The sequence below is a fragment of the Erinaceus europaeus genome, chromosome 2 (assembly GCF_950295315.1).
Source record: "Erinaceus europaeus chromosome 2, mEriEur2.1, whole genome shotgun sequence".
Lineage (NCBI taxonomy): Eukaryota > Metazoa > Chordata > Mammalia > Eulipotyphla > Erinaceidae > Erinaceus > Erinaceus europaeus.
The window spans coordinates 28,274,006-28,298,895 of NC_080163.1; positions in this window are offsets into that span (position 1 = coordinate 28,274,006).

A 24,890-nucleotide genomic window follows, 5' to 3' on the forward strand; every position below is an offset into this window, starting at 1 on the left:
GAAACTTATTTTTATATTGTTTTATCAGTTTTTCTTTGCTTTCTTAATTTCATGGTATATCTAAAGAAGTTTATTCTACTGTGAGATTATAAAACTAATTCTCTCACACTGCTAGTATTTATGAAAACTTTTTTCATGATGAGATATTTTATTCATTTGAATTTTATGGTACTATGTAAGGAATACATTGATATTTAAATTTTTTCTGATGATTCCTTGGTTGTATTTCTATAACTTGTTGAATAATTATTTTTTCACTCATTTGAAATGTGAAGTCTATGATACAACACAACATGGCATATAATGAATATATATATATATATATATATATATATATATATATATATATATATATGATAGTTTATTTTCTGGATTTCTGTTCATTTTACTGATAAATTTGTAAACTTATTCATCAGTACAATATAACTAGATATTTTAGCAATTCATTAAGAAGAATGACGTCTCTTTTTCACAATGTTACATTTGAAACTTAAGTATTAAAACACCTAAATAACTACTGTATATCACATTTTACTCAGAAAGAAAAGTTACAAATGACACCAACCTCCACAATGAATAAGCTTATACTAAAGAGCCAACTTGAAAATTAGTCTCATACATATATGTCAATGTTAAATACTGAGCACGGCTCATGTCAGAACTTGTTAGAGTGGTCTGACAAATATCAGTGTCAAAAGTGACATTGAAAAGAACAGCAACTTGCTAATTGAAAACCTGTTTTAGCAGGTACAATCTTTTAACTTAGAAGTGTATTCCTAATGTTGACTTTCTTACCTAAGTAGTGTGACTTAAACTAGTTGCTTTTAATAAAATTGAGCCAGAGGTGAAGTAACCAGAATAACTTAAAATACACATTAATTCTATCTTGAGAATACCAGATTGAGCCTGACTATTACTAGGAAATAAGATGAAATTCAGTACAACAGACTATAGAGATCAAAGTAAGAAAATAGATGTCTTGGACTTTCAGAGAAAAACTATAGTGATTTAGTCTCAAGAAATTGGCTTTCCCCCAGAAAACAAATATCACAACAGAACATCTCACAAATATTATAAAAGCAAAACTGGGCTTTCTGGTAAAGAAAGGAACATCACTATCTAAAGGCTGGTGATTGTATATGGACAGCAGGAGTAGGAAAGGAAGGAAAGAAAGATTCAAGATGAAAGGTAGCAATGACAGTAAATGTCATGTTTACAACTGCTTTTAATCCATGCAGCAGTTTTAAAATGTCTATGTGACCTGCTCAGGAACCAAGCTTAAGACTGCTGTTCAGAGCTGTAAAAGCCATAGGTTCTTGAGCAAACCCCAGAGGGCCATTGTGGAGAACCCAGGAACTCAAAATTTTACCATTGGGGTAGCAGGGAAATCAACCACATTATAAGGTGTCACAGTTGCCATACTGAGCATGGTAAATGGATAAGATTGCCCTGCAAGTGAGAAAAGTGATTTTGAACCCATATACAGAAGAATTCCCACTTTCAGGTATCACTCTACGGAGAAAAGGATATCTATGACCCCCCCCCCCATGACTAGGGCTCTGTGTAGTGGGCATCAGGGGGCATAATACTAAATCTTTTCTTCAAAACTTCTTCCCTCCACATGCAACTCACATATAAACCTAAAACCAGTGCCACCTGCTGACCAAAAACAGAAACCCAGATAGATAGGTAAAACCAGGAAGGCTATACTTTCGAATGGACAAAACAAGGGTCAGACACTTCATGATGCACATCAAGTGGAGCTGTCAGAGAAGGAATTTAGGAAATACATTGTTAGAAAATATGACGACACACAAAGGTTTCATTTTATAATATGAAGAAATGGATTAAACAAGACATCCATCATTTTAAAGAGTTATTCAATGGGATACTAGAAAACTTGAAAACAGAGTAATAGGCTGTAAAGAATACTTTGAATACATTCCAGTCTCAGATAAGAAATCAATAAAATAGATTTAACCATGTAGAAGAGATAACTTAAAAACAGAAGTCAAAATGACAAGCTATTTGACTTGAAAGTAGAAGGAAAAAACAGATTTAAAAACAATAAAGCAACTCTTCATGAGTTTAAAGACTCCATCAGAAAAGCAAACATCAGAACTTTAGGGGTCGCTGAAGTAGAGCAGGGAAAGGAGGGAGCAGAAACCATATCCAAAGAAATAATTGCAAAAAAATTTTTCCAAGTCTGGGATATGTTCAGAATGTAGATGTTTAAGAAGCAGAGAGAACTCTAAAATTCCTAAACCCAAATAGACATATAGCAAGATATATCACTGTGATACTGTTGAAAATAAAGGACAAATGAAAAAATATATAAGCTGCCAGGATGAAGAAGAAAGTGACTTATAAAGGCAGTATAATAAGACTCACATCAGTCTTTTCAGCAGGAACTTTAGAGTGCTATATTCAAGGCTTTCAAGGATAACAACTTCAAGCCACACATACTTCACCCTGCACAGCTATCATTCTATTATGAAAAAACAATACAACGAGTATCAGGCATACAAAAAAGCCAAAGGTGTTTACCATTAGTAGATCTTCCTTGCAAGAGTTATTGAAAGGAGTACCACAGAAAAAGAAGGAACACTTAACTCTCAACAAGGTGATATATAGTTTTAAAAAAAAAAGGTCCCGACATACAAGCTGTAGAAATATGTGAGAACTTTAAAGCATGAGAAAGGAGGAAGAAATGGATGGTGTTCAAGAAAGGAATGGTGAGACAAAATTATTTTAAAAAGATCCTTAGATGTTTTTATATACAGTGTATTTATATATAAATTACGTACTAATTTATATATAACATATTTAAATGGATACAGTCTTTTATGTTTCTTTAAATGATGCCATTTTATCTCTAATATTTTTTAATTTTTCTACATTATTTTGCATTTTACTTGTCTTTCTTATCATGAATTATTCCTTGAGGTTCTTTAATTTGGAGTTTGTATTTAAGGACTCTGGTTGTTATATGGCACATAACCTGTATTTCTCTGAAGGACCACTACTAGGTGTTTTTGCTTGTATGTGCAATATAAAGAATTGAAACACATGAACTTAGTACAAAAAAGAAAAAAAAAGTAGTCAGACCATCACTAAGACTTTGTGAAAGCTATGGTGACTATTCCTGGAAGATACTACAATCAATTCCTTTCCTTTATCTAGTGTTTTCATATTATGCTTTAAGACACCAAACAATACACATTTACACACATTTGCACAGTACAATGTATCTTTACAGTACAAAGTGAAAATTCTCCTTTCCAAAGAACTATATTTTGGTAAGTAATGTTTCAGAATTCACTTAAGAGAGATTATTCATTTTTGCTTTCTTCTATGTAGTAAAATTTATAATATTCTTTTCCTAATTTAAAGATGTACTTATTTTATGTATCAGAAAGAAAGTTTCACAGGGATAAAGGGAGGAGAAAGAGACAAACCAGAGCACTACTCTGATATATGTGATGCTGGGAATTGAAACAGGAATTTCAGTTATGCAAGCCTGATGCTCTACTTATTGAGTCATTTCTCCGGTCAAATTATTCTTTTATTTTTTTCTTTTGTATTTTGATTTTTTCATTTAGTTTGCAGTGGGCAGCTTTTCACATTATCACAATAAACTAATTCATTCTTCTTATGTTTATGTTACATTTTTCATTAGTAATGTTCTTTTAATACTTATTATGATTATTACTAATATTTTAAATAATAAAAACACACATTTTTATGAAATTTAGCAATACAAAACAGATTAACAAATCAAAGAAACCAATGACTATGTTTTTTTCTTAAATGTATACAAAAAGACTACAAAGAAATGAGTATTTTCATACCCTTCTACCCTTATTTTGAAAAGTAATGTAGTTTATCTTTTTATTATGTTTTTGTATTATCTTTATTTATTTATTTATTTATTGGATAGAAACAGCAAAAAATCGAGAGGATGAGGGAGGTAGGGAGAAAGAGAGAAACCTACACCACTGCTTTACCACTCACAAAGCCTTTCCCCTACAGGGGGTTGGGAGGGACTGTGGACTCTAGACTTGAACCTGGATCCTTGTGCATTGTAACATGTGCACTCAACTATGTGTGCTACCATCTAGCCTCAAAAAAAAAAAAGAGATTTTTTTACTTCATTTTATTTTACTTGCTAGGATAGAGAGATATTTAGAGGGTAGAAGGAGACAGGGAGGGAAAGAGACAGAGAGACATCTGTAGACATTCTTCACCACTTGTGAAGCTTTTCTCCTATAAGTGGGGGCCATGGATTTGAACCCAGATACTTGCACACTGTTATGTGTGCACTTAACTATGTGCGCCACCACCCAGACTAGTTTATTATTTTAAATTAGACATGTTTGTACTATTTGACTGAGCAATTCCATTTTTGAGCATTGACACTGCAAAGACCAAATCCTCTGAAAGCTGGGACATATTCACCAGAAGTTCAATAGCTTAACCCCTCAGTACACACATGCACACAAACAGGGATGGCCAGTCAGTCCGTCAATTACATAATGACAGAATATATTACAAGCAACGGTGATATAGAATATGTAACTGTGATTTTCAAAGATGCATGTAAGGTAAAACTATTGAATTAGATAGATTTTAGAATAATGTGAAGCATATGAACTTTTAAAATTTCTTAGTAACAACATTATCAAACACTGTTCACATTCTTACACATAAATTCTGGTTTTACTTATATCAATATTTTTATTATTAGTGATATCAATAAGTTATTAGTGATATAAATTGATGTCATTGTTTTTCTCAAAAACATAAACCAAGATAAAGAAGTATGAATTAGTTTTATAATTTAAAAAGGGGGACAAGAACACTTAAAATGAAAAAAAAAAGTATAAGATATTCATAGAAAATATATTTCTATTGTCATATAAAACTTAATAAATTTAAAGGGAGGCACTAATACTGTTGGAACAATATAATAAGCATTGGAAATAATAGCAATGGAATGGTATTATAGGAACATAAACAGGCCAGTCACAGGCAAAGAAATTTAAACAGTTCTTAACAACCTTCCAACAATAAAAGTCCAGAGCAATAAAAAATCTTAATGCAATTGCCATCAATCTCCTACCAATTTTTTTCATAGAACAAAAGCTACAAATGTTTATCTGGAACCAGTAAATACCTAGAATTATCAAACCAGTTTTAAGAAAAAAAAAAGAGATAGAGAGAATGGGAGGCATCACTCTCCCAGATCTCAAATTATACTATATGTGATCAAAACTGCCTGTTATTGGAACAAAAATAGACACACTGACCAGGGGAATAGATATGTGAACCCATATATAATCCATTATGCCTGTAGAATTCTACGTTTTTAAAAGGGAGATCTAACTTTTAAATGGAGTAAGAAGAATCTTTTCAACAAACAGTATTGAGAAATTTGGTTTGAAATGTGTGGAAGAATAAAACTGAACCAATACATTTCACCACACATGAAAGTAAACCCCACGTGGATCAAGGACTTGGATGTTAGACCAGAAAATATCAAATACTTAGAAGAAAATATTGACAGCACTCTTTTCTATTTAAGTGTTACAGGCATCTTGAATGACACAAATCCAGTTGCAAAGAAGGCAAACCCCAAAATAAACCCAAATGGGACTGCTTCAAATTGAAAAGCTTTTGCACAGAAACAAACAAACAACACACACACACACACACACACACACACACACACACACACCAAACCACAGGGTTTCTTCATAGAATGGGAGAAAATATTTACATGCCATACAGCAGACAAAAGGCTCATAACCAAAATATACAAAGATATCACCACACTCAGCAGCAGCAGCAGCAACAACAACAACAACAAAAATGGCCCCATCCAAAAATAGGTAGAGGACAGCAACAGAATATTCATCTAAGAAGATATCCAAAAGACCAACAGACATATTAAAAAGTGCTCCAAATCTTAATTATCAGAGAAATGCAAATAAAGACAACAATGAGATATAACTTCACTCCTGTGATAATGTTACACATCAGAAAGGATAATAACAACAAATGTTGGAGAGGTTGCAGAACCCTCCTGCAGTGCTAGTGGGGATCCAACCCCTACGAGAGCAGTCTGGGAAGCTTTCAGAAAGCTAGAAGTGGACCTACCCTATGACCTGGAAATTTTTCTCCTGGAGACGTATACAAAGAAATTAGACACACTCATCCAGAAATGTTCATAGCAGCACAATTTGTAATATTTCAGATTTGAAAGCAGCCTATGTGTCTAACAATATATGAGTAGGTAAGAAAGTTGCGGTATATATACATAATAGAATACTATCCCGATATTAAGAATGATGAATTCACCTTCTTCATCCCACTTTGGATGAAACTTGAAGGAATTATATTAGGTGAGATAAGCCAGAAAGAGAAGGATGAATATGAGAAGATATCACTTATGGACAAAAGTTGAGAAATAACAGAAAGGGAAAACACGAAATAGAACTTAGATTGAGTTTGGAGTATTGCACCAAAGTAATGGACTCTTGGGGATACAAAATGTGGAGGATTTCAGATCCTGTTTCAAGATGGTGCAGGAGAACTTGGGTTGGAAATGAGAATATTTTGCAGAATACAGAAATTTTACACATGTACCAAGAACTCTACTGTAAACCATTAATCCCTCCAATTAAAAAAAAATAAAAAGGTATAGTTTACTAAAGATCCAAAGCAAAAACTCAAAAGAAATAACAATTCATCTTCAACTACTTTTTCAAACGTTGGGGGTTTATGAAAATAAAAGCCATATTTTTTTTTCCAAGCACGTCTAGGTTTCTTAAATCATCTGCTTCAGAGAGAATTTGGTTCTTGTGTTTTTAATTAATTTACACTTAACTCATCAAAATGTTGACTTGTTATTCCAACTATTTGATGACTCACAAATCATACATATGTTTTAATATATGTTTAAAAGTCTTTTCTCCATTTGGATAAGGAAGTCATCATTAGTGAGAAGTAAACAGAACCTGGAAGAGCTCAAGCCTAATTCCGAATGAGAACTAAGAAAATTCCCAGGGGTTTGAAACTTGGCAAACTCTTTCCACACACATGGTTACAAAGTCTTTTAAGAAATAAATATGAGAAATGTCAAAAAAACATCAAACTTATCACTATCATAAATGGTGTCTCTTGAATGTGGATAGGCTTTGTTACATGAGTTGGCAATGTATTATGTTTCTTAAATGAAAGCACGTCAAATCCAATAGAAGTAGTTGCAGACCTTGAATAAATCCCTCTCTCTATTGTTACTGGTCATTTCTATCAGGAACAACACAATAGACCCCTTCGTGGGCCCCCAAAGGAACTTGTCCTCAATGTGGATCAACAATGGTAGAGAATGTTCCATCCTCTGAAGGGAGGCTGGACAATATACTCTCTGCTACACTTGAGGAAGATGGGTCCTGATACTGGGGCAGCTTGGAACATTCCTTCTTATGACCACAGAATGTGAGCTCAGATCTACAGGGATGCAGAGGTCACATAGGCTCCTAAGCTGAATATGGGCCCCAGATCACATCAGATCAATGGGATTTACAGTCAACAATATTTCTACACCTTTCCCATATTTGGGAGCTACACTCTTCCCTGATCCATCTTTCTGGTCCTTCTGCCAGCCATAATATCATCTCCCCCAGACAATAATTAGGATCTACCTGCGTATCAGATTTCAGGCTCAGGCAAAAAACAAACAAACAAACAAACAACAACACTAGTATAGCCACAGGCCCTTTGGAATATAACTAAAATATGCCTACTAGCTATCTACAAAATGGAGGACCCCCCAACTCTTCATCTCTACTATTCCAGCCTTTAGGTCCATGATTGCCCGACAGTTTTTTTTTTTTTGGCTTTGTATGTTAACTCTCTTTTCAACCAGATGCTAGCATGATGCTGACCAGACTTCTCTGGACAGACAACCCCACCAATGTGTCCTGGAGCTCCACTTCCCCAGAGCCCTTCCCCACTAGGGAAAGAGAGGGACAGGCTGGGAGTATGGATCGATCTGTCTAAGATGCCCATGTTCAGTGGGGAAGCAATTACAGAAGTCAGACCTTGCACCTTCTGCATCCCACAATGACCTTGGGTCCATACTCCCAGAGGGTTAAAGAATAGGAAAATTATTAGGGGAGGGGATGGGATACAGAGTTCTGGTGGTGGGAATTCTGTGAAGTTGTGCCTGTCTTATCCTATGGTTTAGTCAATGTTTCCTTTTTATAAATAAATAAATAAACAAATAAAAGTAGTTATCACAAACTGATCCATTAGTATCAAACATGAAGAAGAAAACAACAGGTTAATTTATCCAGGAAAAAGAACAAAGGGTATTTGGCACTGTTTCAAGTAAAATGTATTACATGTGAATCTATTACAAAGGTTCTATATATTCATAAAAATAAATGGGAAGTAATCTTTTTTCCCTCTCCAGTTTAGGGTAAAGACAATACATTGCTAGACCAATCTATTTGGGTAAAATTTATCATAGTTTCATACCATAAAATTAATTATTTAATTTTATGTCAATATTAAACCCTCAATTAAATCTGATCCAATTCTTATGATATTAACAGGATTTTTTGAGCTGTTTGATGTAGAAATCTAGTTTCCTGTGAAATAAAGCCAGAAGGAGGCCTGACACTGTACGCCATGGAGGGTGTATTTGGGCTAAATCCCATTACAGAACAAAAAGAACCAATTCATTTCCCAGAATTCACTTCTGAATGAAGCAGAAGGTTCACGTTTCAGAGGAATGAATCAATAGGTATATGAAACAGAAATTAATTGAATAAGATGAAGAAAAATGGAAATAAAAGCAAACAGAAATGTAAAAACTAAAGAGATGAAATTGGAGGGGTTGAAGCAACCCAAATTAGAGGCGTAGGGGTCCATATGAGGCAATTTACATGAAAACTGATTTCTTAAATGGTTTATTTTGCTTTATTGTTTGGCAATGAACTCATAAAATAAATTGGGAAGAGGCAGAAGGAAATAATTATCTCATCCAACTCTGTAAATGTTAAGTGTCTTATTTTTATAATTGGGGGTTTTGTTGATCACATTAGATGGGTAGCATTTTCACCTACCTAGTGTCAGTGTTGGGAAGAACATCTGAAAGGCTTCTCCTAACTTCTAGTCCAGTAATTTTTTATTTTTATTTTTATTCTTTTTATCACATCCGAAGTGAATTAGTCATTTCCTCTCTCCTTTTTAAAGTCTCTTTTATTTTTTTCCCACTTGCCTAATTCACTCCCACTCTAACTCAAGATTGAAATGGAAGTGACAAAAAGTCATACCCAAAACTGGTCTGGAATTATTTTTAGGGATGGAGGTGGGGGGTGGGAGGGGGGTCACAGCAAAAGCATATTTGTTTTGTGAAGTTTCAAACTTATTCTCAACATATGGGTTTAAAGCTGTGAACCAACCTTGAACCTAGTGAGCTGTGAGTTGGCGAGATGGGATTAATATATGAAAGAAGAAAGATTCAGAAGACTTGTATGTCCATTTTCTTCTTAAAAAGAACATGTTGGTGTGTTAAGTGTAAATGAGTCAGAAACACATGGTTTTTATTTCCCTTCCATATGCATGGGTTTAAAAATGAATGGAAAAGAAGTGTTTGGTAAAACATGTTTTGGATTTTATTGGTCTTTCCTTCTATGATCTCTAGAAGATAGAAGCGTAAGAATGATGAAGACGACTGAATCAAACACCATGATGAATTTTGAATGTATCCATATACAACACATGACACACTTGGAGAAAATATAAACATCCAGGCTCAGAGTCCCTAATATGTAAAGTATGTGTTTTTCACTAAGGTATATTTGGAGTTTGGCCTAATTATATTAATATACAAAATTTCCAAGCCAGGTTCTATCTTCATTTATTCTGTGATAATCAGAATCAGAATTAGGACAAGGTTGTGAGAAATCCCATTCATTATTTGGAGTATTATGCTTGATTAAGAGTATATAATTGGGTGATGGGAGACAAAAAAAGAGTAAGTTACTTTATTTAAAATATAAAATTTCCCAAAATTAAAATAATTGATTTATTTTTTTATAACCAGAGTACTGCTCAGTTCTGGCTTATGGTGGTGAGGGGGATTGAACCTGGGACTTTGGATCCTCAGGCATAAGAGTCTTTTTACTCCACCCTATTTTCTTATCTTTTATATACATTTTAAAATTTTACTTTTTAATATAATTTTAGAATTTTTATAGATTTTTCTTTTGATATAGAAAAATTAAAAATATTTAGGATTCCAATGCTATGCAATTTTTGGTTTAATTAATTGTCTTTTTTTTTTTTTGGTCAACTTGAAAGATAGCTGATTATTGCTGTATTAATACTTTGTGTCCTTTCTCAAATTCTTCTATTTTGTTTTAGAAATTTTCATGATTAAATAAAATTTTTATTAACTAAAATAATTTTATTTTTATTAAATAAAATTTTATTTAACTATTTTCATAGTTAAATAAAATTCAAATCTGTAGAGATAGTGCCTACAGACTGAGTTTTCTGAAAACTTGAATTTGTTCCCAGGAACCTCCTTTTTTTTTTTTTTTTTTTTTCCTCCAGGATTATTGCTGGGCTCGGTGCCTGCACCATGAATCCACTGCTCCTGGAGGCCATTTTTTCCCCCTTTTTGTTGTAGCTTCGTTGTGGCTATTACTATTGCCATTGTTGATGTTGTTCGTTGTTGGATAATGCTGGACTGAGCATTATTGACGGGAGACAGCCGACCAGGGACTCATGGCTGAGTGGTACGCAGATCAGTCTTGCCAAGTAGGGTGTAAACAGTATGTGAAGTGGAGAGGGTGGAGCAAAAAATGACTGGTGCAAATCAGGGTGTACTATGAGAGGGGGTGGAGCAAAAAGACATCATGAACTATTGGGGATTAAATCAATGCCCTGCAGGCATGGTAGTGCTTAGTTAACAGTGGTTATGTAAATAGAATACAATGTTAAACCTGGGGGATTAAACCAATGAAACAGGAGTGGTTTTCAGAAGCAGAATTAGAAGCATACCAACAGGATAGGACAGAGAGAAATGGAGAGAGGAGGGGAAGACAGAGAGTGGGAGAGAAAGACACCTACAGACCTACTTCACTGCCTGTGAAGCGACTCCCCTGCAAGTGGGGAGCCTGGGCTCGAACCCGGATCCTTACGCTGGTCCCTGCACTTCGCGCCACATGAGTTTAACCCAATGTGCCAGCGCGTGACGACCCACTCCCAGGAACCCCCTCCCAGAGAACATATGAATTTTCATAAATGTTCCCTGTCTAGCTTGTGGTTCGACTTTAAAACACCCTAGCATGATTTAATCAAATCATTTCAGATGCTAGAAGTGGGTGAAATCACAATGAAATTATGATTGCAATTTTATTAAAATGATAGGTTGGTCAGGCAGAAATGTACTCAAGCTTTTTGAGTGCCAAGGTGGAATTCACTCAAACTAGCCCGTCTGTGTTGGTGGAGCCTGGCCATATCACACAGCAAGAGCACTTTACATGTCATCATCATGCCTGTCATTAACTATGTGACTTTTTTTTGCATGTTGTTTCATATATTTTAAATAGATGTAAAACTGGGCTACATTTCAAAATTTAAATATGGTACACAAAAAGGCTTTGTTCACATTTAATTAAATTACTGTTTATGTGCCATATGTTTGATCAGACACTGATTCTTTTCCAGATGGAGGTAATGGGGAGGAATAAGGTACAAAGGTTCCCCCTCCCCTTCTAAAAAGTCTAAGGGACAAATTGAGATGATATTCTAAGAAATGTCACTACAATGACAAACTCAGATGGCCACTGCTGTGACACAAGTCCTTAAATGATCACTTCATGGCTCATTAACTCTCAGAACTATAAAGATAACTTCTCTAAAGACAGGTAACACCTTAGCCTAGAAGACAATTCTTCAATTATTTCTGAAACTCTTAGTGTATCTTTTTTTTGGTATATGTCTACTCTGAATTCTCAAAAACAATTTTCTTTAGGAGTTCATATTAGATAGATTATATATCATTAATAAAATATTTGTTCATCATCAAATTTTAAATGTAAACTTATCATGAAAACGTAAATTAAAAAATACTGAATGCAACTGGAACTAGAAACAAGTGGGTAGCTTGTATAATTTCTCTACTTTCAGGGAAAAACAGAATTTGCTTTGCTCATTCACCAAGTGTATGTGCTTTCCCGAGGTGAAGGAGTCAATTTCACCATATGAAGTGAACATGTGTTTTTCTTACTTTTGCTGTTCTGCTGTTTTTGCCATATTTTCCGAGTTCAAGTCTCTAATCAGTTGGTGGGAGTGTAGATTTAATGACATTTATTTTGGAAAACATGCTCTGCTAAAATTTTGTGGTAATGTAAGCCATTTAATTCTAAAATTGGCTGCTGAAACTAACAGTACATCCACACAAACAACTACTCAAATGTCTAATGTTTCAGTCAAAAGCATTTTTGGGTACCCAAGGCTTGAACATTATTTTAGATCTCTACATTCCTGATGTCAGAGGCATACCTCCAGCACTATGCAGGTGGTACCTGAAAAGACCTGAAAATGTCTCTTACTTGTGGAATATTCACATAACACAAGAAATTTTGTTTGTTTGTTTGTTTCTTGTTTTGAGAGAAGTGGAAATGCAAGGATATAATTACTGTCCTCAGTTGTCTTATGAGGCCTGGGGCCCATGTTCTTTGAATAAATAACAAAACAGACCCAGGTGGGAGGGAAAGGGAGACCTCCTTCTGAGAGGAAATTGCATATAGATTCAAATTTGAGTGAAATCTCCTCAAAGGGTAGAGCAGAAGAGCCATGACATCACTTGGAAGTTTGTTGGGTGTTAGGCAAGGACGTGCTGATATTATAGGACAGTAGCTCCACCATCTTTTTTTTTTTTTTTTAAGCATCTATCATAGATTAGAAATTGTACCAGAACTCAGATTTTCTTATTGAAATGGCACAGAAATTCTGAAGTTGATATTACTATAGGCAAATACTACCATATAAATAATATTCATACTGTATTAACAATATAGACAATTTGACCAATTTATCATACATATAACTAACAAGTTAAAACCACAAAATCTGACCCCACTGGTCATTTCTTTCTATATCATTATTGAGATGAAATGAGGATACAAATTGTGGGAAATGAACCAAGGAGAGGTGGGAAAGGAGAGTAAATTAACTATATTGCACTGTAACTAGGTGGCAAATATTGCCATGCTACTGATTAGGTCATGAATAGTTACCTAGATTAACACAGTGGGATCCTCTTCAATATCACCATCTCCCTCATGTGTTATAACTTGACTGTCCCAGTCTTGATTCCATTTCTCCGAATATTAGTGAATGGTCCCACCAATAATGTTGTGGATGGGACAGGAATACTAAAATCATCTTTGTACTGGAACCTTCCTCACATTATGCCCCCCCACCATGTTTAGTCTTTTATTTTTTTCTCTCTCTCTCATTTCTGTCCATTTTTCTCTTGAATACATTATGTATTATTTTTGCCATCTGCTTCTTCTGCTCCATCTTACTTGGAGCCACCACGGATAAGTACTATAGTTTTGTACCCCAGATCTCTAATCCATTCTTTATAGGAAAGGAAGGTATTGTCTCCTTCCCTTTTATTAATTTTTTATTATCTTTATTTATTAATTAGTTAGATGCAACCAGAAATTGAGAGGGAAGGGGAAGATGAGAGAGAGAAAAGAGAGAGAGAGATGGTTGCAGCACTGCTTCCCCATTTGTGAAGCTTTCCCCCTGCAGGTGGGGTCTAGGGGCTTGAACCCAGGTCTTTGCATACTGCACACTCAACCAGGTGTGCCACCACCTGCCCCCCCATTTTTTACTACCACCAGAGTTATTGTGGGGGGTACACTGCCTACATGACCAATTATCTGCCATTTTCCCCTTTTTTAAAAAAAATATTTATTTTCTTTGATAAGAGAGAAATTGAGAGGGAAGGGGAAGATAGAGAAATATCTGCAGCACTGCTTCACTACTTGTGAAGCTTCCCCCCTGCAGATGGGGAGAAAGGACTTGAACCTGGATCCTTGCTCATTGTAATATGTGTTCTACTGGGTACCACTGCCTGGCACTAGGGTATTTTCTTAGTAATATAGATTGTATCCCATCAGTCTCTCGACTGAAATCCTTAACAAGCACTCAAGCTGAAAGTAAATTCAACCTTCATCACTCTTTTTGTTCTATTCAATCACTTAACAAATTAGCTTATGCCTCACTCACAGGTGAGGGTCATCTGTTTTACTCAGTTCTCCAATTCAAATGTTAACCAAAATAACCAAAAAAAAAAAAAGAAAAAAGAAAACAAACAAACAAAAAAACCCAACCTCATCAACACATATAAAATAACACTTGCCAGATATTTGTGTGCTCACAGCCTAATCAAATTGGCATGTAAAAGTAGACAACATATAAATAAAATAGCCAAATCTATACCTAACTTTAGTGATTCTGAATATGTGAATTTACAGTTTCTTTCAGAATCCTAGCAACTGAGATTCTTTTTTTTTTTTTTTTTTCCCCTCCAGGGTTATCACTGGGGCTAGCTAGGTGCCTGCACCGGGAATCCACTGCTCCTGGAGGCCTTCCCCCCCCCCCCCTTTTGTTGCCCTTACAACTGAGATTCTATTCAGATCTTGTTAGTGGTTTATTTGTGTGGCTACAGCTGCTGGAAATCTTATGGAGATAATCCAATGACTCTAGTAAATATCATCTATACTTTTCAATAGTACATTTCACATGTGCTATTTAAGACAACTCTGGAGATCTTACAAGTATTTTGAGCTCTGTCTTTTGTCCTTCCTGCTTCCATTTCTGTATTTTTCTCTTTTTCTCCTATCTCTCTTTTCTCTCTTCCTTTCTTTTTCTTTTCTTCTTCTTTTTTGTTTTTCTTCCTTCCTCCTTTCTCTCATTTCTTTCATTCTAAGAACTTAATTTTTTTTTTTTAAATCATCTTTATTTGTGTACTGGAGAGAGACAGCCAGAAATCAAGAGGGGAGGGATGATAAAAGGGGAAGGGACAGAGAGACACCTGCAACACTGCTTCACCACTCACAAAGCTTGCCCCTTGCAGGTGGGGACCAGGAGCTCGAACCCAGGTCCTTAGGCATTATGACATATGTGCTCAACCAGGTGTGCCACAACTTGGCCCCTCATTCTATGAACGTTTAAAGCAAAAGCTATGCTCAGTTAGTATATGCATAATATCATTCTTAAACATCTCATCAAAATGTCACTGTATATTTTAGTGTTATTAAAATATTATGTCATTACTCTCATTTATGGAAATACTATAGTTGAAAATGCTGGGCAGGAATAGATAGCACAATGGTTATGCAAACAGACTCTCATGCCTGAGGCTCCAAAGTCCCAGGTTCAATCCCCTCTACCACCATAAACCAAAGCTGAGCAGTGCTCTGGTAAAAAAACGAACAGCTACAGCAAAAACCCTTGGTTCATAATTAAAAACAAATACATGAATTAGAATTAAAGACATATCAATTCTATAAATTTTCTGTAGAGAGTTAATGATAAGAAAATTAAAATATATAAGGCTCTAGTAACTAGCGTATTTCTATATTTATATCAATGACCTAGTGAACAAGATTTACTGAGTCACTTTGTTAAACCACCTTAATTTTTTTTTTACCTTAGTTTTGCTTATTTATGTGTTACTGCTAAAGACATTTCATAGATTATATCCAACACACTACCATTTATTCCAGTCCAGTCCAGTGGAAATTTAAAAGGGTGTAAAATAAATTTAAAAAAACCAAGTAAGTATCCCTGTTATATAGCAATTAACATATGATTATTAGTAGTCTTATTATTAGTAGTGCAAGTGAGAAAAAAATAATAGACCCTGTAGCTTCATTGAATTTGTTATTAAAATAAAAGGTAGCAATCAATGTAGGGAAAACAGATATTATTCTAGTGGAATCAATATGATTTGAAGACACTTAGACCACATTTTAAATGCGACAGAGTCAATCTTCATTTGTGTACCCCCCTCAGCTAGTTTAACAAAATTATGATTGTTGAATAATAGAGTTTTCTAGTTTTATTCCTGGATGATAGAGTATTATTTAAAATACTTGTAGTTTTTCACTGACAATTTTTCATACAGTTTAAAATCTGATGGGTATACAGTGTAGAAACAATGTTATACAGTTTAAAATCGGATGGGTATACAGTGTAGAAACAATGTTTCATAAACAATGTAATTTTCATTTTTTAAAACATATTGTTAGGACTGAGGAGGCAGCTTAATGGTTATGCAAAAGACAGTTTAAGGGTTATGTAAAAAGGTATCAGGTTCAATCCCCAGCATTACCAAAAACCAGAGCTAAACAGAGTTCTGGTCTTTCTTTCTGTATTTCTCTCTGTATCTCTCCCTCTTTCTCATTAAAATGAAATATTAAAAAATATTTATTTGAGAAAATATCATTTTATGAGATTACTTTTGTTTCAGGGGCACAGTTTCACAACTCAAAATATTTGATAGCATATCTTGCCCACCACCAAAATTCCGTATCAATCTCTAGTGAGTCAAACTACCTCTATTTTTTTCCTTACTACCTCTGCCTTCCTCCTTAGTAAACTCAGACAAGCAGATCTAGACTAAAGGTCTATCCCCATGCTATCTGTTCCCTTATTTTGTTTGTTAAAGTCCAAACATGGGTGAGATTATCTGGTATTTGCCTTTTTTTTTTCCTTCTAGCTAATTTTGCTTAACCATATCCTCTCCAGATGAATCCATGTTGTAGCAATAAGCAAGTTTTCATCTCCTCTCATGACTATCACTCATATGTCCTTAGATAATTAGGTTGTTTCCCAATCTCAACTAAAGCAGTGTTGCAATCAACAAAAATGTGCATTGTCATCTTAGTGCTTTCCTGTTTAGCTAGTAAAGGAAATGCTAGATTTTTTTTTTTTGAAAAATTTTCATATCGTTTTGCATAGTCTAGAGCAATTTACATCTGTCCACATACTCACCAGCATTTGCTGTTTCTATTCTTTCTAATGTAGGCCATCCTCACAGGTGTGAGGTGATATCTCATTTTTGTTTTGATTTGCATTTCCTTGATAGTATGTGATGATGAACCTACAAGTCCTCTCCTCTTTCTTAGAGTATTTATTTAAGGCTGCTCCTTACTTTTTCAAGGAGTTGTCTGTTGTATTTATTTATTGTCTTTATTGTATTGTATTGTATTTATTGAATCCTGTGAAATCTTTGTATGTATTGGATATTAGCTCTTTCTTAGATGTATATTGTTGGAATATTTTCTCCCATTCTGTAGGATATCTTTTTGTTTTGATGTCAGTTACCTTCAGATTTAAGAAAATATTCCAATGTTTATTTTTGCTTTTGCTTTCCTTGTTGTTGGATCTGAGCCTCTAAATACATCTCTAGAGACAACATCAACAGTGTTTTGGCCATGTTTCTCCAATGTATTTTATGATTTCAGGCGTAATGTCCTAGTATTTTATATTTGAGAGATTTTCTGTTTATTTATATTTCATCATCTCCCCTTCCACTATTATTTATTAATACTTAGCAAACTATAAAAATATGATTATGCTAAAAGGATAGGAATAATCTTAACAGAATCTTTATATATTATAACTTTCAAAATTTGGGACACTAGTTGATATGACATAAGTAAGTACTGTATTAAAAGTAGGTTTACTTTACTTTTTTTTTTTTACCTCTACCAATCCCAATTCCTTTTTGTCATACAACATATCAACCTTTCTTGGCTTCCTATTTTGAGAATAAAGGTTGATTAAATATCAGTGTCCATATAGGATCTTGGGAACAATTAAAGATTCATAGAGATTTTTAGATGAGGGGGTTTTCATTCTAACATTAATTTTTTGAGGTGCAGACTTTGAAAATCAGTGAAGTTTCATGGCTTATTGATGATCACATTTCCAGGTAAATGGGAAACTATCCAGAAAATTCTGGTGACTTCATAATGGCAAAAACTCTGAGGCAGTGATTTACTGCCACTTGGCACCAGTTTCAGTTTTGTGACATCATTTGAATTGTGATTTTTTGAATGCTTAATAGCTTCTTTTTTATGGTGATATTTTTCTAATATTACTTATTTTGAATAGAGACAGAGAAATTGATAGGGAAGGGGAGAGGTAGAGAGGGATATAGAGATACTTGCTCCACCCTGCAGGTAGGGATCAGGGGCTTGAACCTGGGTCCTTACACACTATAATGTGTGAGTTCAACCTGGTATGCCACCATCTGTCCCCATTAGTTAACTTCTTATTTCTGTCTATCTTGGTTTCACAAAAAAGCCACACTTCTCAAAATTTCAATGTTTTTCACAAAGGTTGTAGCACAGTGTAAAACATAAATGAATTCACTCACCAGGTGCTAGTATTGCCATTAGAGCTCTTGAATTTCTGACCTTTCATTTGAAAAAGAAAGATATAGAAGTCTTTGTCATTGTCTTAGCCAGACTTTGCATATTTGTGGATATAAACACTGCACATGCTTCATGGAGTGGTTATGCCCAAAATTCTACAGTTTATTATACTCTGGCACAAAGACAAATCAAGAGAGATGATGCAGTACAAATAAATATTTGTAGATTCTACATGGGCTAAGAAATAAAGACATATTTCCCTCCTGAGTCAGTTTAAGTATAACCAGTTTGTTTCTATTGTTAGGATCAGTACCAGGAAAACCACCTGACATTTCAACTAGAGAAACATTAAACACGATAGCGCTCATGGAACATTCTCAGAGCTCAACACGTGCTTTCATGCTTCGGAGACAGACCTTTGGGGCAGATGCAGTCTCTGGCTCACACGTGCTACTCTCCTTAGCTGCTGTTCTCTGATCTGTGGCTGTGGTTTTCTTCTGCCATAATTTTCCAGGCTCTGACAAAAATGACAAGCGCTCTTTTGGTTTTATCCACATGCTCAGCTAGCATATCCAAATTCTGCTTCTTCAACACTGTTGAGTGATCTGCCATGTCCAGAACTGCATGCTGGCTAATGTCACTTTGCATTTTGAGTCTTTGAGAAATTTCAGGGTCACGGATCCTTACTGCAAACAGGTCCCTGATTATTTCTTTGTGGCTTGCTCTAAAATTACATTTCACAGTCAGTGCGTGCTCATGATTCAGAAAAGATTCCACTGTCTCTTCCCAGAGTGGCTGCATGAAAGAAATCTGGTCCGTCTTCAAGGGTATGGGCTCAAGAGTTCTTCAGAACTCCCAGTTGAACTACATATCACAATTACATCCCCCCACACCCTTATGGTGAAAGAATTAAAATATATACTTGGCTTCATGTTTGTTAACAGGAACTACATAACAGAAGTCTTTCCAACAGTTTTGAATGAAAGTGCCACCTCTACTTGACCACCAAGGTAACTGGAGAAATGGACCTGTGAGGGCCTTGGATATACATTCTTTGCCTATAGAAAGAATGCCCACCCCCTTTGTGGGCCCCACAAAGACCTTGCCCACAGTATGGATCAACAATGGTAGGGACTGCCCCATTCTCTGAAGGGAAGTCAGGCCAAAATATCTACACTGGAGGAAGATGGGCCCAGCAATGAGTGCAGCCTAGAATGTTCTTAGCTATGACCGCAGAATATGAGCTCAGCGCTACAGAGATACAGAGGTTACACAGACTCCTGTGCTGAATATGGGCCCCAGATCAAATTGATGGGATTTGCAGTTAACAATATTTATATACATTTCCCATATTTGGGAGCTATTCTCTTCCCTGATCCAGCTTTCTAGTCCTATTTACAACTATGACACCAACTCCCCAGATAATATCTTTGGCCCACCTGCATGTTAGCTGCTGGGCTCAGGAAAAAAAAAGTTAGTAAAGTCATGGGCCCCTTGGAATATACTTAAAATAGACCTACTAACTTTTTCTAAAATGAAGACCCCAAATCTCATCTGCTATATTCTTGCCTTTAGGTTTCTGAATATTTAACAATTTGTTCTACTTCATATCTTAATGCTTCTTCAGCCACCAGGTTCCAGATGCTACCATGATGCCAACCTGGCTTCCCTGGACAGACGACCCCACCAGTGTGTATTGGAACCACACCTCCCCAGAGTTGTATCCCACCAGGGAAAGATAGGGACAGGCTGGGAGTATGGATCAACCTGCCAAAGTCCATGCTCAGTGGAGAAGCAATTACAGAAGCCAGACCTTCTACCTTCTGCGCCCCATAATGATCCTGAGCCTGTGTTCCCAGAGGGATGAAGAACAGGAAAGCTTTCAAGGGAGGAGATGGGATATGGAACTCTGGTAGTGGGAATTGTGTGGAATTTTACCCCTCTTATCGTATGGTCCTATTGATTTTTTAAATTTTATGAATAAATTTAAAAAATAACAAAAAATATAAAAAAGAATGTCCATATGCCAAGAGTTCTTTCCCTGTCTATACTCATACTAAAATGCTTTCTGTCCTTTATCTTCCCCCATTCACTTCTCCTTCCCTTCCTTCCTTCTTTCCTTCCTTCCTTTCACAATTTATTTGTTTGTTTTTATTGCCACTTGGATAATTGCTGAGGTTTGGTGCTCCTGACAGCCATTTTTTCTCCATTTTTTTTCTTATTTTTATTAGATAGGACAGAGAATTTGAGAGAGGAGAGAGAGACAGGGAGAGGGAAAGATTGATACCTGCAGATCTGCTTCACTGCTTGTGTAGCAGACCCCTGTAAGGTGGGGGTCAGGGGCTAAAGTCTGGGTCCTTGTTCCTAATTGGGTGTCAGTAGGGTCCCCTTCTACTCCCTTTCTTTAATTTCCATTTTTCTTTTGATAATCTCTTTCTTTTTATAAGTTCAGGTAAGGGCACCCATCCATGATGAGAGAGGGCTTGTTTCAGCATGTTGATTTGGGGTTTCCAGCTTTAGGCTTCCTTAAGAATCAAAAACCATGTTCTAACACATCCCCCCAATCCCAAACAAGGGCTTTTGTAAACCTTGAGTCTAAGTTATTAGTGTTTATGACAACAACTGTTTTGTAGGCCAGTAGAATGGCTTTAATAACAGGCAAGGATTTTTTTTTTTTTCAGCGAGTGAGTCATGCTGCGAAAAAGAAGTAAGCAAACAAATGAAATAAAGAGCAGTGGCTAAAGACATTCTATGGAGACATATTTTCGTCACTGTTTGAGGCTTCTTGAGCCAGTCTGCTTCTACCATGCACAACAGACTCCTTTCTCTTCATTCCCCCGCCCACCTTTTAAAAAAAGAATTTGTTATTTATTTATTTTAATAATTTTATTTTATCATATTTATTATTGAATAGAGGCAGAGAGAAAATGAGAGGGGAGGGGGAGACAGGGAGAGAAACAGAGTGACAACTTCAGCCTGCTTCACCACTTGTGAAACTTTCTCCCTGCAGGTGGGGGGATGAGGAACTTGAACCTGGGTCCTTGTGCACTGTAATGTGTGTGCCTAACTACGTGTACCACTACCAGCCCCCTTTCATTTTCCTTTCAAATAGAGAGGGACAAAAGGAGGAGAGATATCACAGCACTACTTCACCACTCAAGTTGGTATCATGTGATTGCTGGAGTTTCTAACTTAGGTCCTTGTGCACAATAAAGTGTGTGTGCTCTACTGGTTATCTGTCTCCTGTCTTAAAGGCTATTTTATTTGGAGGGGGGGGACTGGGGTGGGAAATGCTTCATTATGTGAAGGTAAAACCCAGAGTTCTTATTTGTCTCTATTTACAGTGTAACTTTCCACTTCCTTTGCATGCTTCCATGTATAAAATAATCACATTTTAAAAGCTACAAATAAAGTTCAAGTCTAAAAATAACTACAGCAACAGATAATAGCAGGAATTCAAACCCTGCTATTAACCAGAACACCCTCATAAATCTCCTATGTGTGTATCAATGCGTATATACAAGTTAAATGTCAATCTCTTATAACAGTGTTTGCCTCTGGCTTCTACATGAGAAGATCTTAAATCATACTCACATACAAAGCCTTAATTTACTTTAACCCTGCTCTTAAAATGAGATTCTATAATAACTTTTGTAAATCTGCCATTTTTTTTTGTAAAATAATCCAGTGATATTTTGAAAATGAAGATATATATTAACCTTTGTATACATAATGGTTAATTATAGTCACAAAACTTAAACTATGGAGACAATTATACATTCCATAAGTTATACTCAGACAATTCCTTTGCAGAAATGAATGATTTTACTGCATGGGGTGAAAGTGTGATGTTTGGCAGATGCCTGTGCTATAATACACACACAATCAGTTACTATAGATACAGTTTATGGCACCTCCAGAATTTTCCTATATTTCAGGATTAGAAAATATATCATGAATAGGCCAGAAGAGTCAGTATAATGGTTATGCAAAAGACTTTCATGCTTGAGGCTCTGAAGTTCCAGGTTCAATCTCCTATACCATCATAAATAATCCAGAGTGGGTAGTACTTTGAGAAGAGATAAAGAGCAAGAAAAATAGAGAAAGATACACACACACACACACACACACACACACACACAGAGAGAGAGAGAGAGATATGGAGAGAGAGAGAAGGAAAGAAATAAATCTATCATGGATGATCACTGATACTGTCTGACCTATAAAGTTTACTATTAGAATCTTACTTCAACCAGAAAAAGCAACCCTTATAATTGATTCTCATAATTATGTTAAATTATTTAAGGGATCAAATGCATTTTCTGATATAAATCTTGGAGAGTGAGAAAGCTCATAATTTATGTCAGACTTTAACACTTTTATTTAAATTGGTGTATCTGAAGTAAATGACCGATATCAAATTAAACGAGCTTAAGGAAAACAAAGCTTTCATTGACTTCTGAAAATTCAAGGAACCAAATGGTGGTACATCTGGTAGAGCACAAATGCCACCCTGTACAAAGATCTAGGTTCAAGTCTCCAACCCTCATCTGAAGCTTTACAAGTGGTGAAGCAGTGTTGCAGGCGTGTCTCTCTTTCTCTCTGTCTCCTTCTCCCTGTGTCTCTCTACCTCTTACTCTCTATCAAAGGAGAAAAAAAGTGGCCCACCAGAAGCATTAGAATAATAATATAGGCATGGAGCCCCAGAGGAAATTCCAGTGGGGGTGCGGGGGGAAGAGGAAGTCTTAGACATCATCTTTAGGCATACTTGTATTCAATCTGTCTTTTCCATCTCTTCACTCTACTATCCTTTGGTTCTCTTCTAAGATCTCTATCAATGTTTTCAGTTGCTTAGCTAGTTCAGTTCAAGAACAGCCAGATAGAAAGGGTTTTGTTTGTTTGTTTTCCTATAGTGATGACAAAGGTTTCAAATCAAGACTTGCTGGTTCTACTTAGTCTGACTTGTACCATTAATTATCTGACCAAGACACTAGAGTTCTAGTTAGCTCAGCCTTAGCCACAGCTCTTAGCAGCACTAGCACATAAAGAAAGAGAACATGGGCATCAGAAGGGTGAATGCATGCCAGTCTGGCAAAAAGAAAGCAACATATGTCCACTACCTGACTCCACTCATCCATTAAACATTTTTCTGAATTTTTGATGCATTCTTTGAACTGACTATGCATATGAACCACAGAGTATATGTGCAAATGGGAGTGAGGCAATGGCATTGCAGGAAGGAAGAAATCCAAAAGTAAAAGACTGAATTCCTCCCCACATAGAGATGCCTGTAGATGATATTAAAAAATCAAAAAGCAAACAAACAAACAAACAAAGAGAAACAAAGATTCTATGGTGAACTTGAACACTGCAGACATTCAGAGCAGGAGGAAACACTAATTGGAGAACTGAGAAAACCCATAGTAGGAGTGGTCTTCAATGACAAACTAAATTCCACTGGGTAGAAGGGAAGGCATAATTTTCCAAGAGGCTGGCTGCATACTGGGCAAAGGCTCACAGCTGAACATTCTCTGGTATAACAGGAAAGAGTCAGGGCTAGTAGTCCTGAGGAACAGTGCTGGGGAGGAAAGTATATGGTGGATAGGAGAGGGGAGCACTCCAAGAAGTTGCCTACAGACCAGAGTAGCAGTTTATTTTATTATTGATATTATTTTTACAGATGTAATTTTAATTTACAAGGTTATGTATGTTTTAGGCTACCCATCTCATAGGATAACACTTTATATGACAGTGACACAGAGAGGCAGCATTAAAAAAATATTTATAAAAAGGAAACACTGACAAAAACTTTAGGATAAGAGGGGTACAACTTTACACAATTCCCACCCCCAGAACTCTGTATCCCATCTCCTCCCCTGATAGCTTTCCTACTTTTTTTTTTTATCCCTCTGGGATTATGGACCAGGATCATTATGGGGGTGCAGAAGGTGGAAGGTCTGGCTTCTATAATTGCTTCCCCACTGAACATGGGCGTTGACAGGTCGATCCATACTCCCAGCCAGAGAGGCAGCATTGTAATAAAAGGATAAAAGACTTCAGGAAGATGAATGTGGCAACAGACTGTAGGGTATTCTATAAAGAAAGAAAGAAGAAGGTAGGCATCTCAAGTGGTGTGTGGCTTCTACAGAAATTGTGGAGTTATTTACGTAAAACGTCTAAGAAGGACAAGAGGCTATGGAGGAGGAGGAGAAGAAATAGTAGTGAGAGAGGTTTCAAAGGAAAGATCAGTAGCACTCTCAACAGCTTGTGGAAATAGAAGAGAAAGATGACTAAATTATCAAGTCAGTGTCCCAAGTAATGGCCAAGTGATTGGATGTAGTGAAAGGAGTAATTACTTTATAGTATTGTTCTTTTTTCACAATGATATTCTCACTTCCTACAATA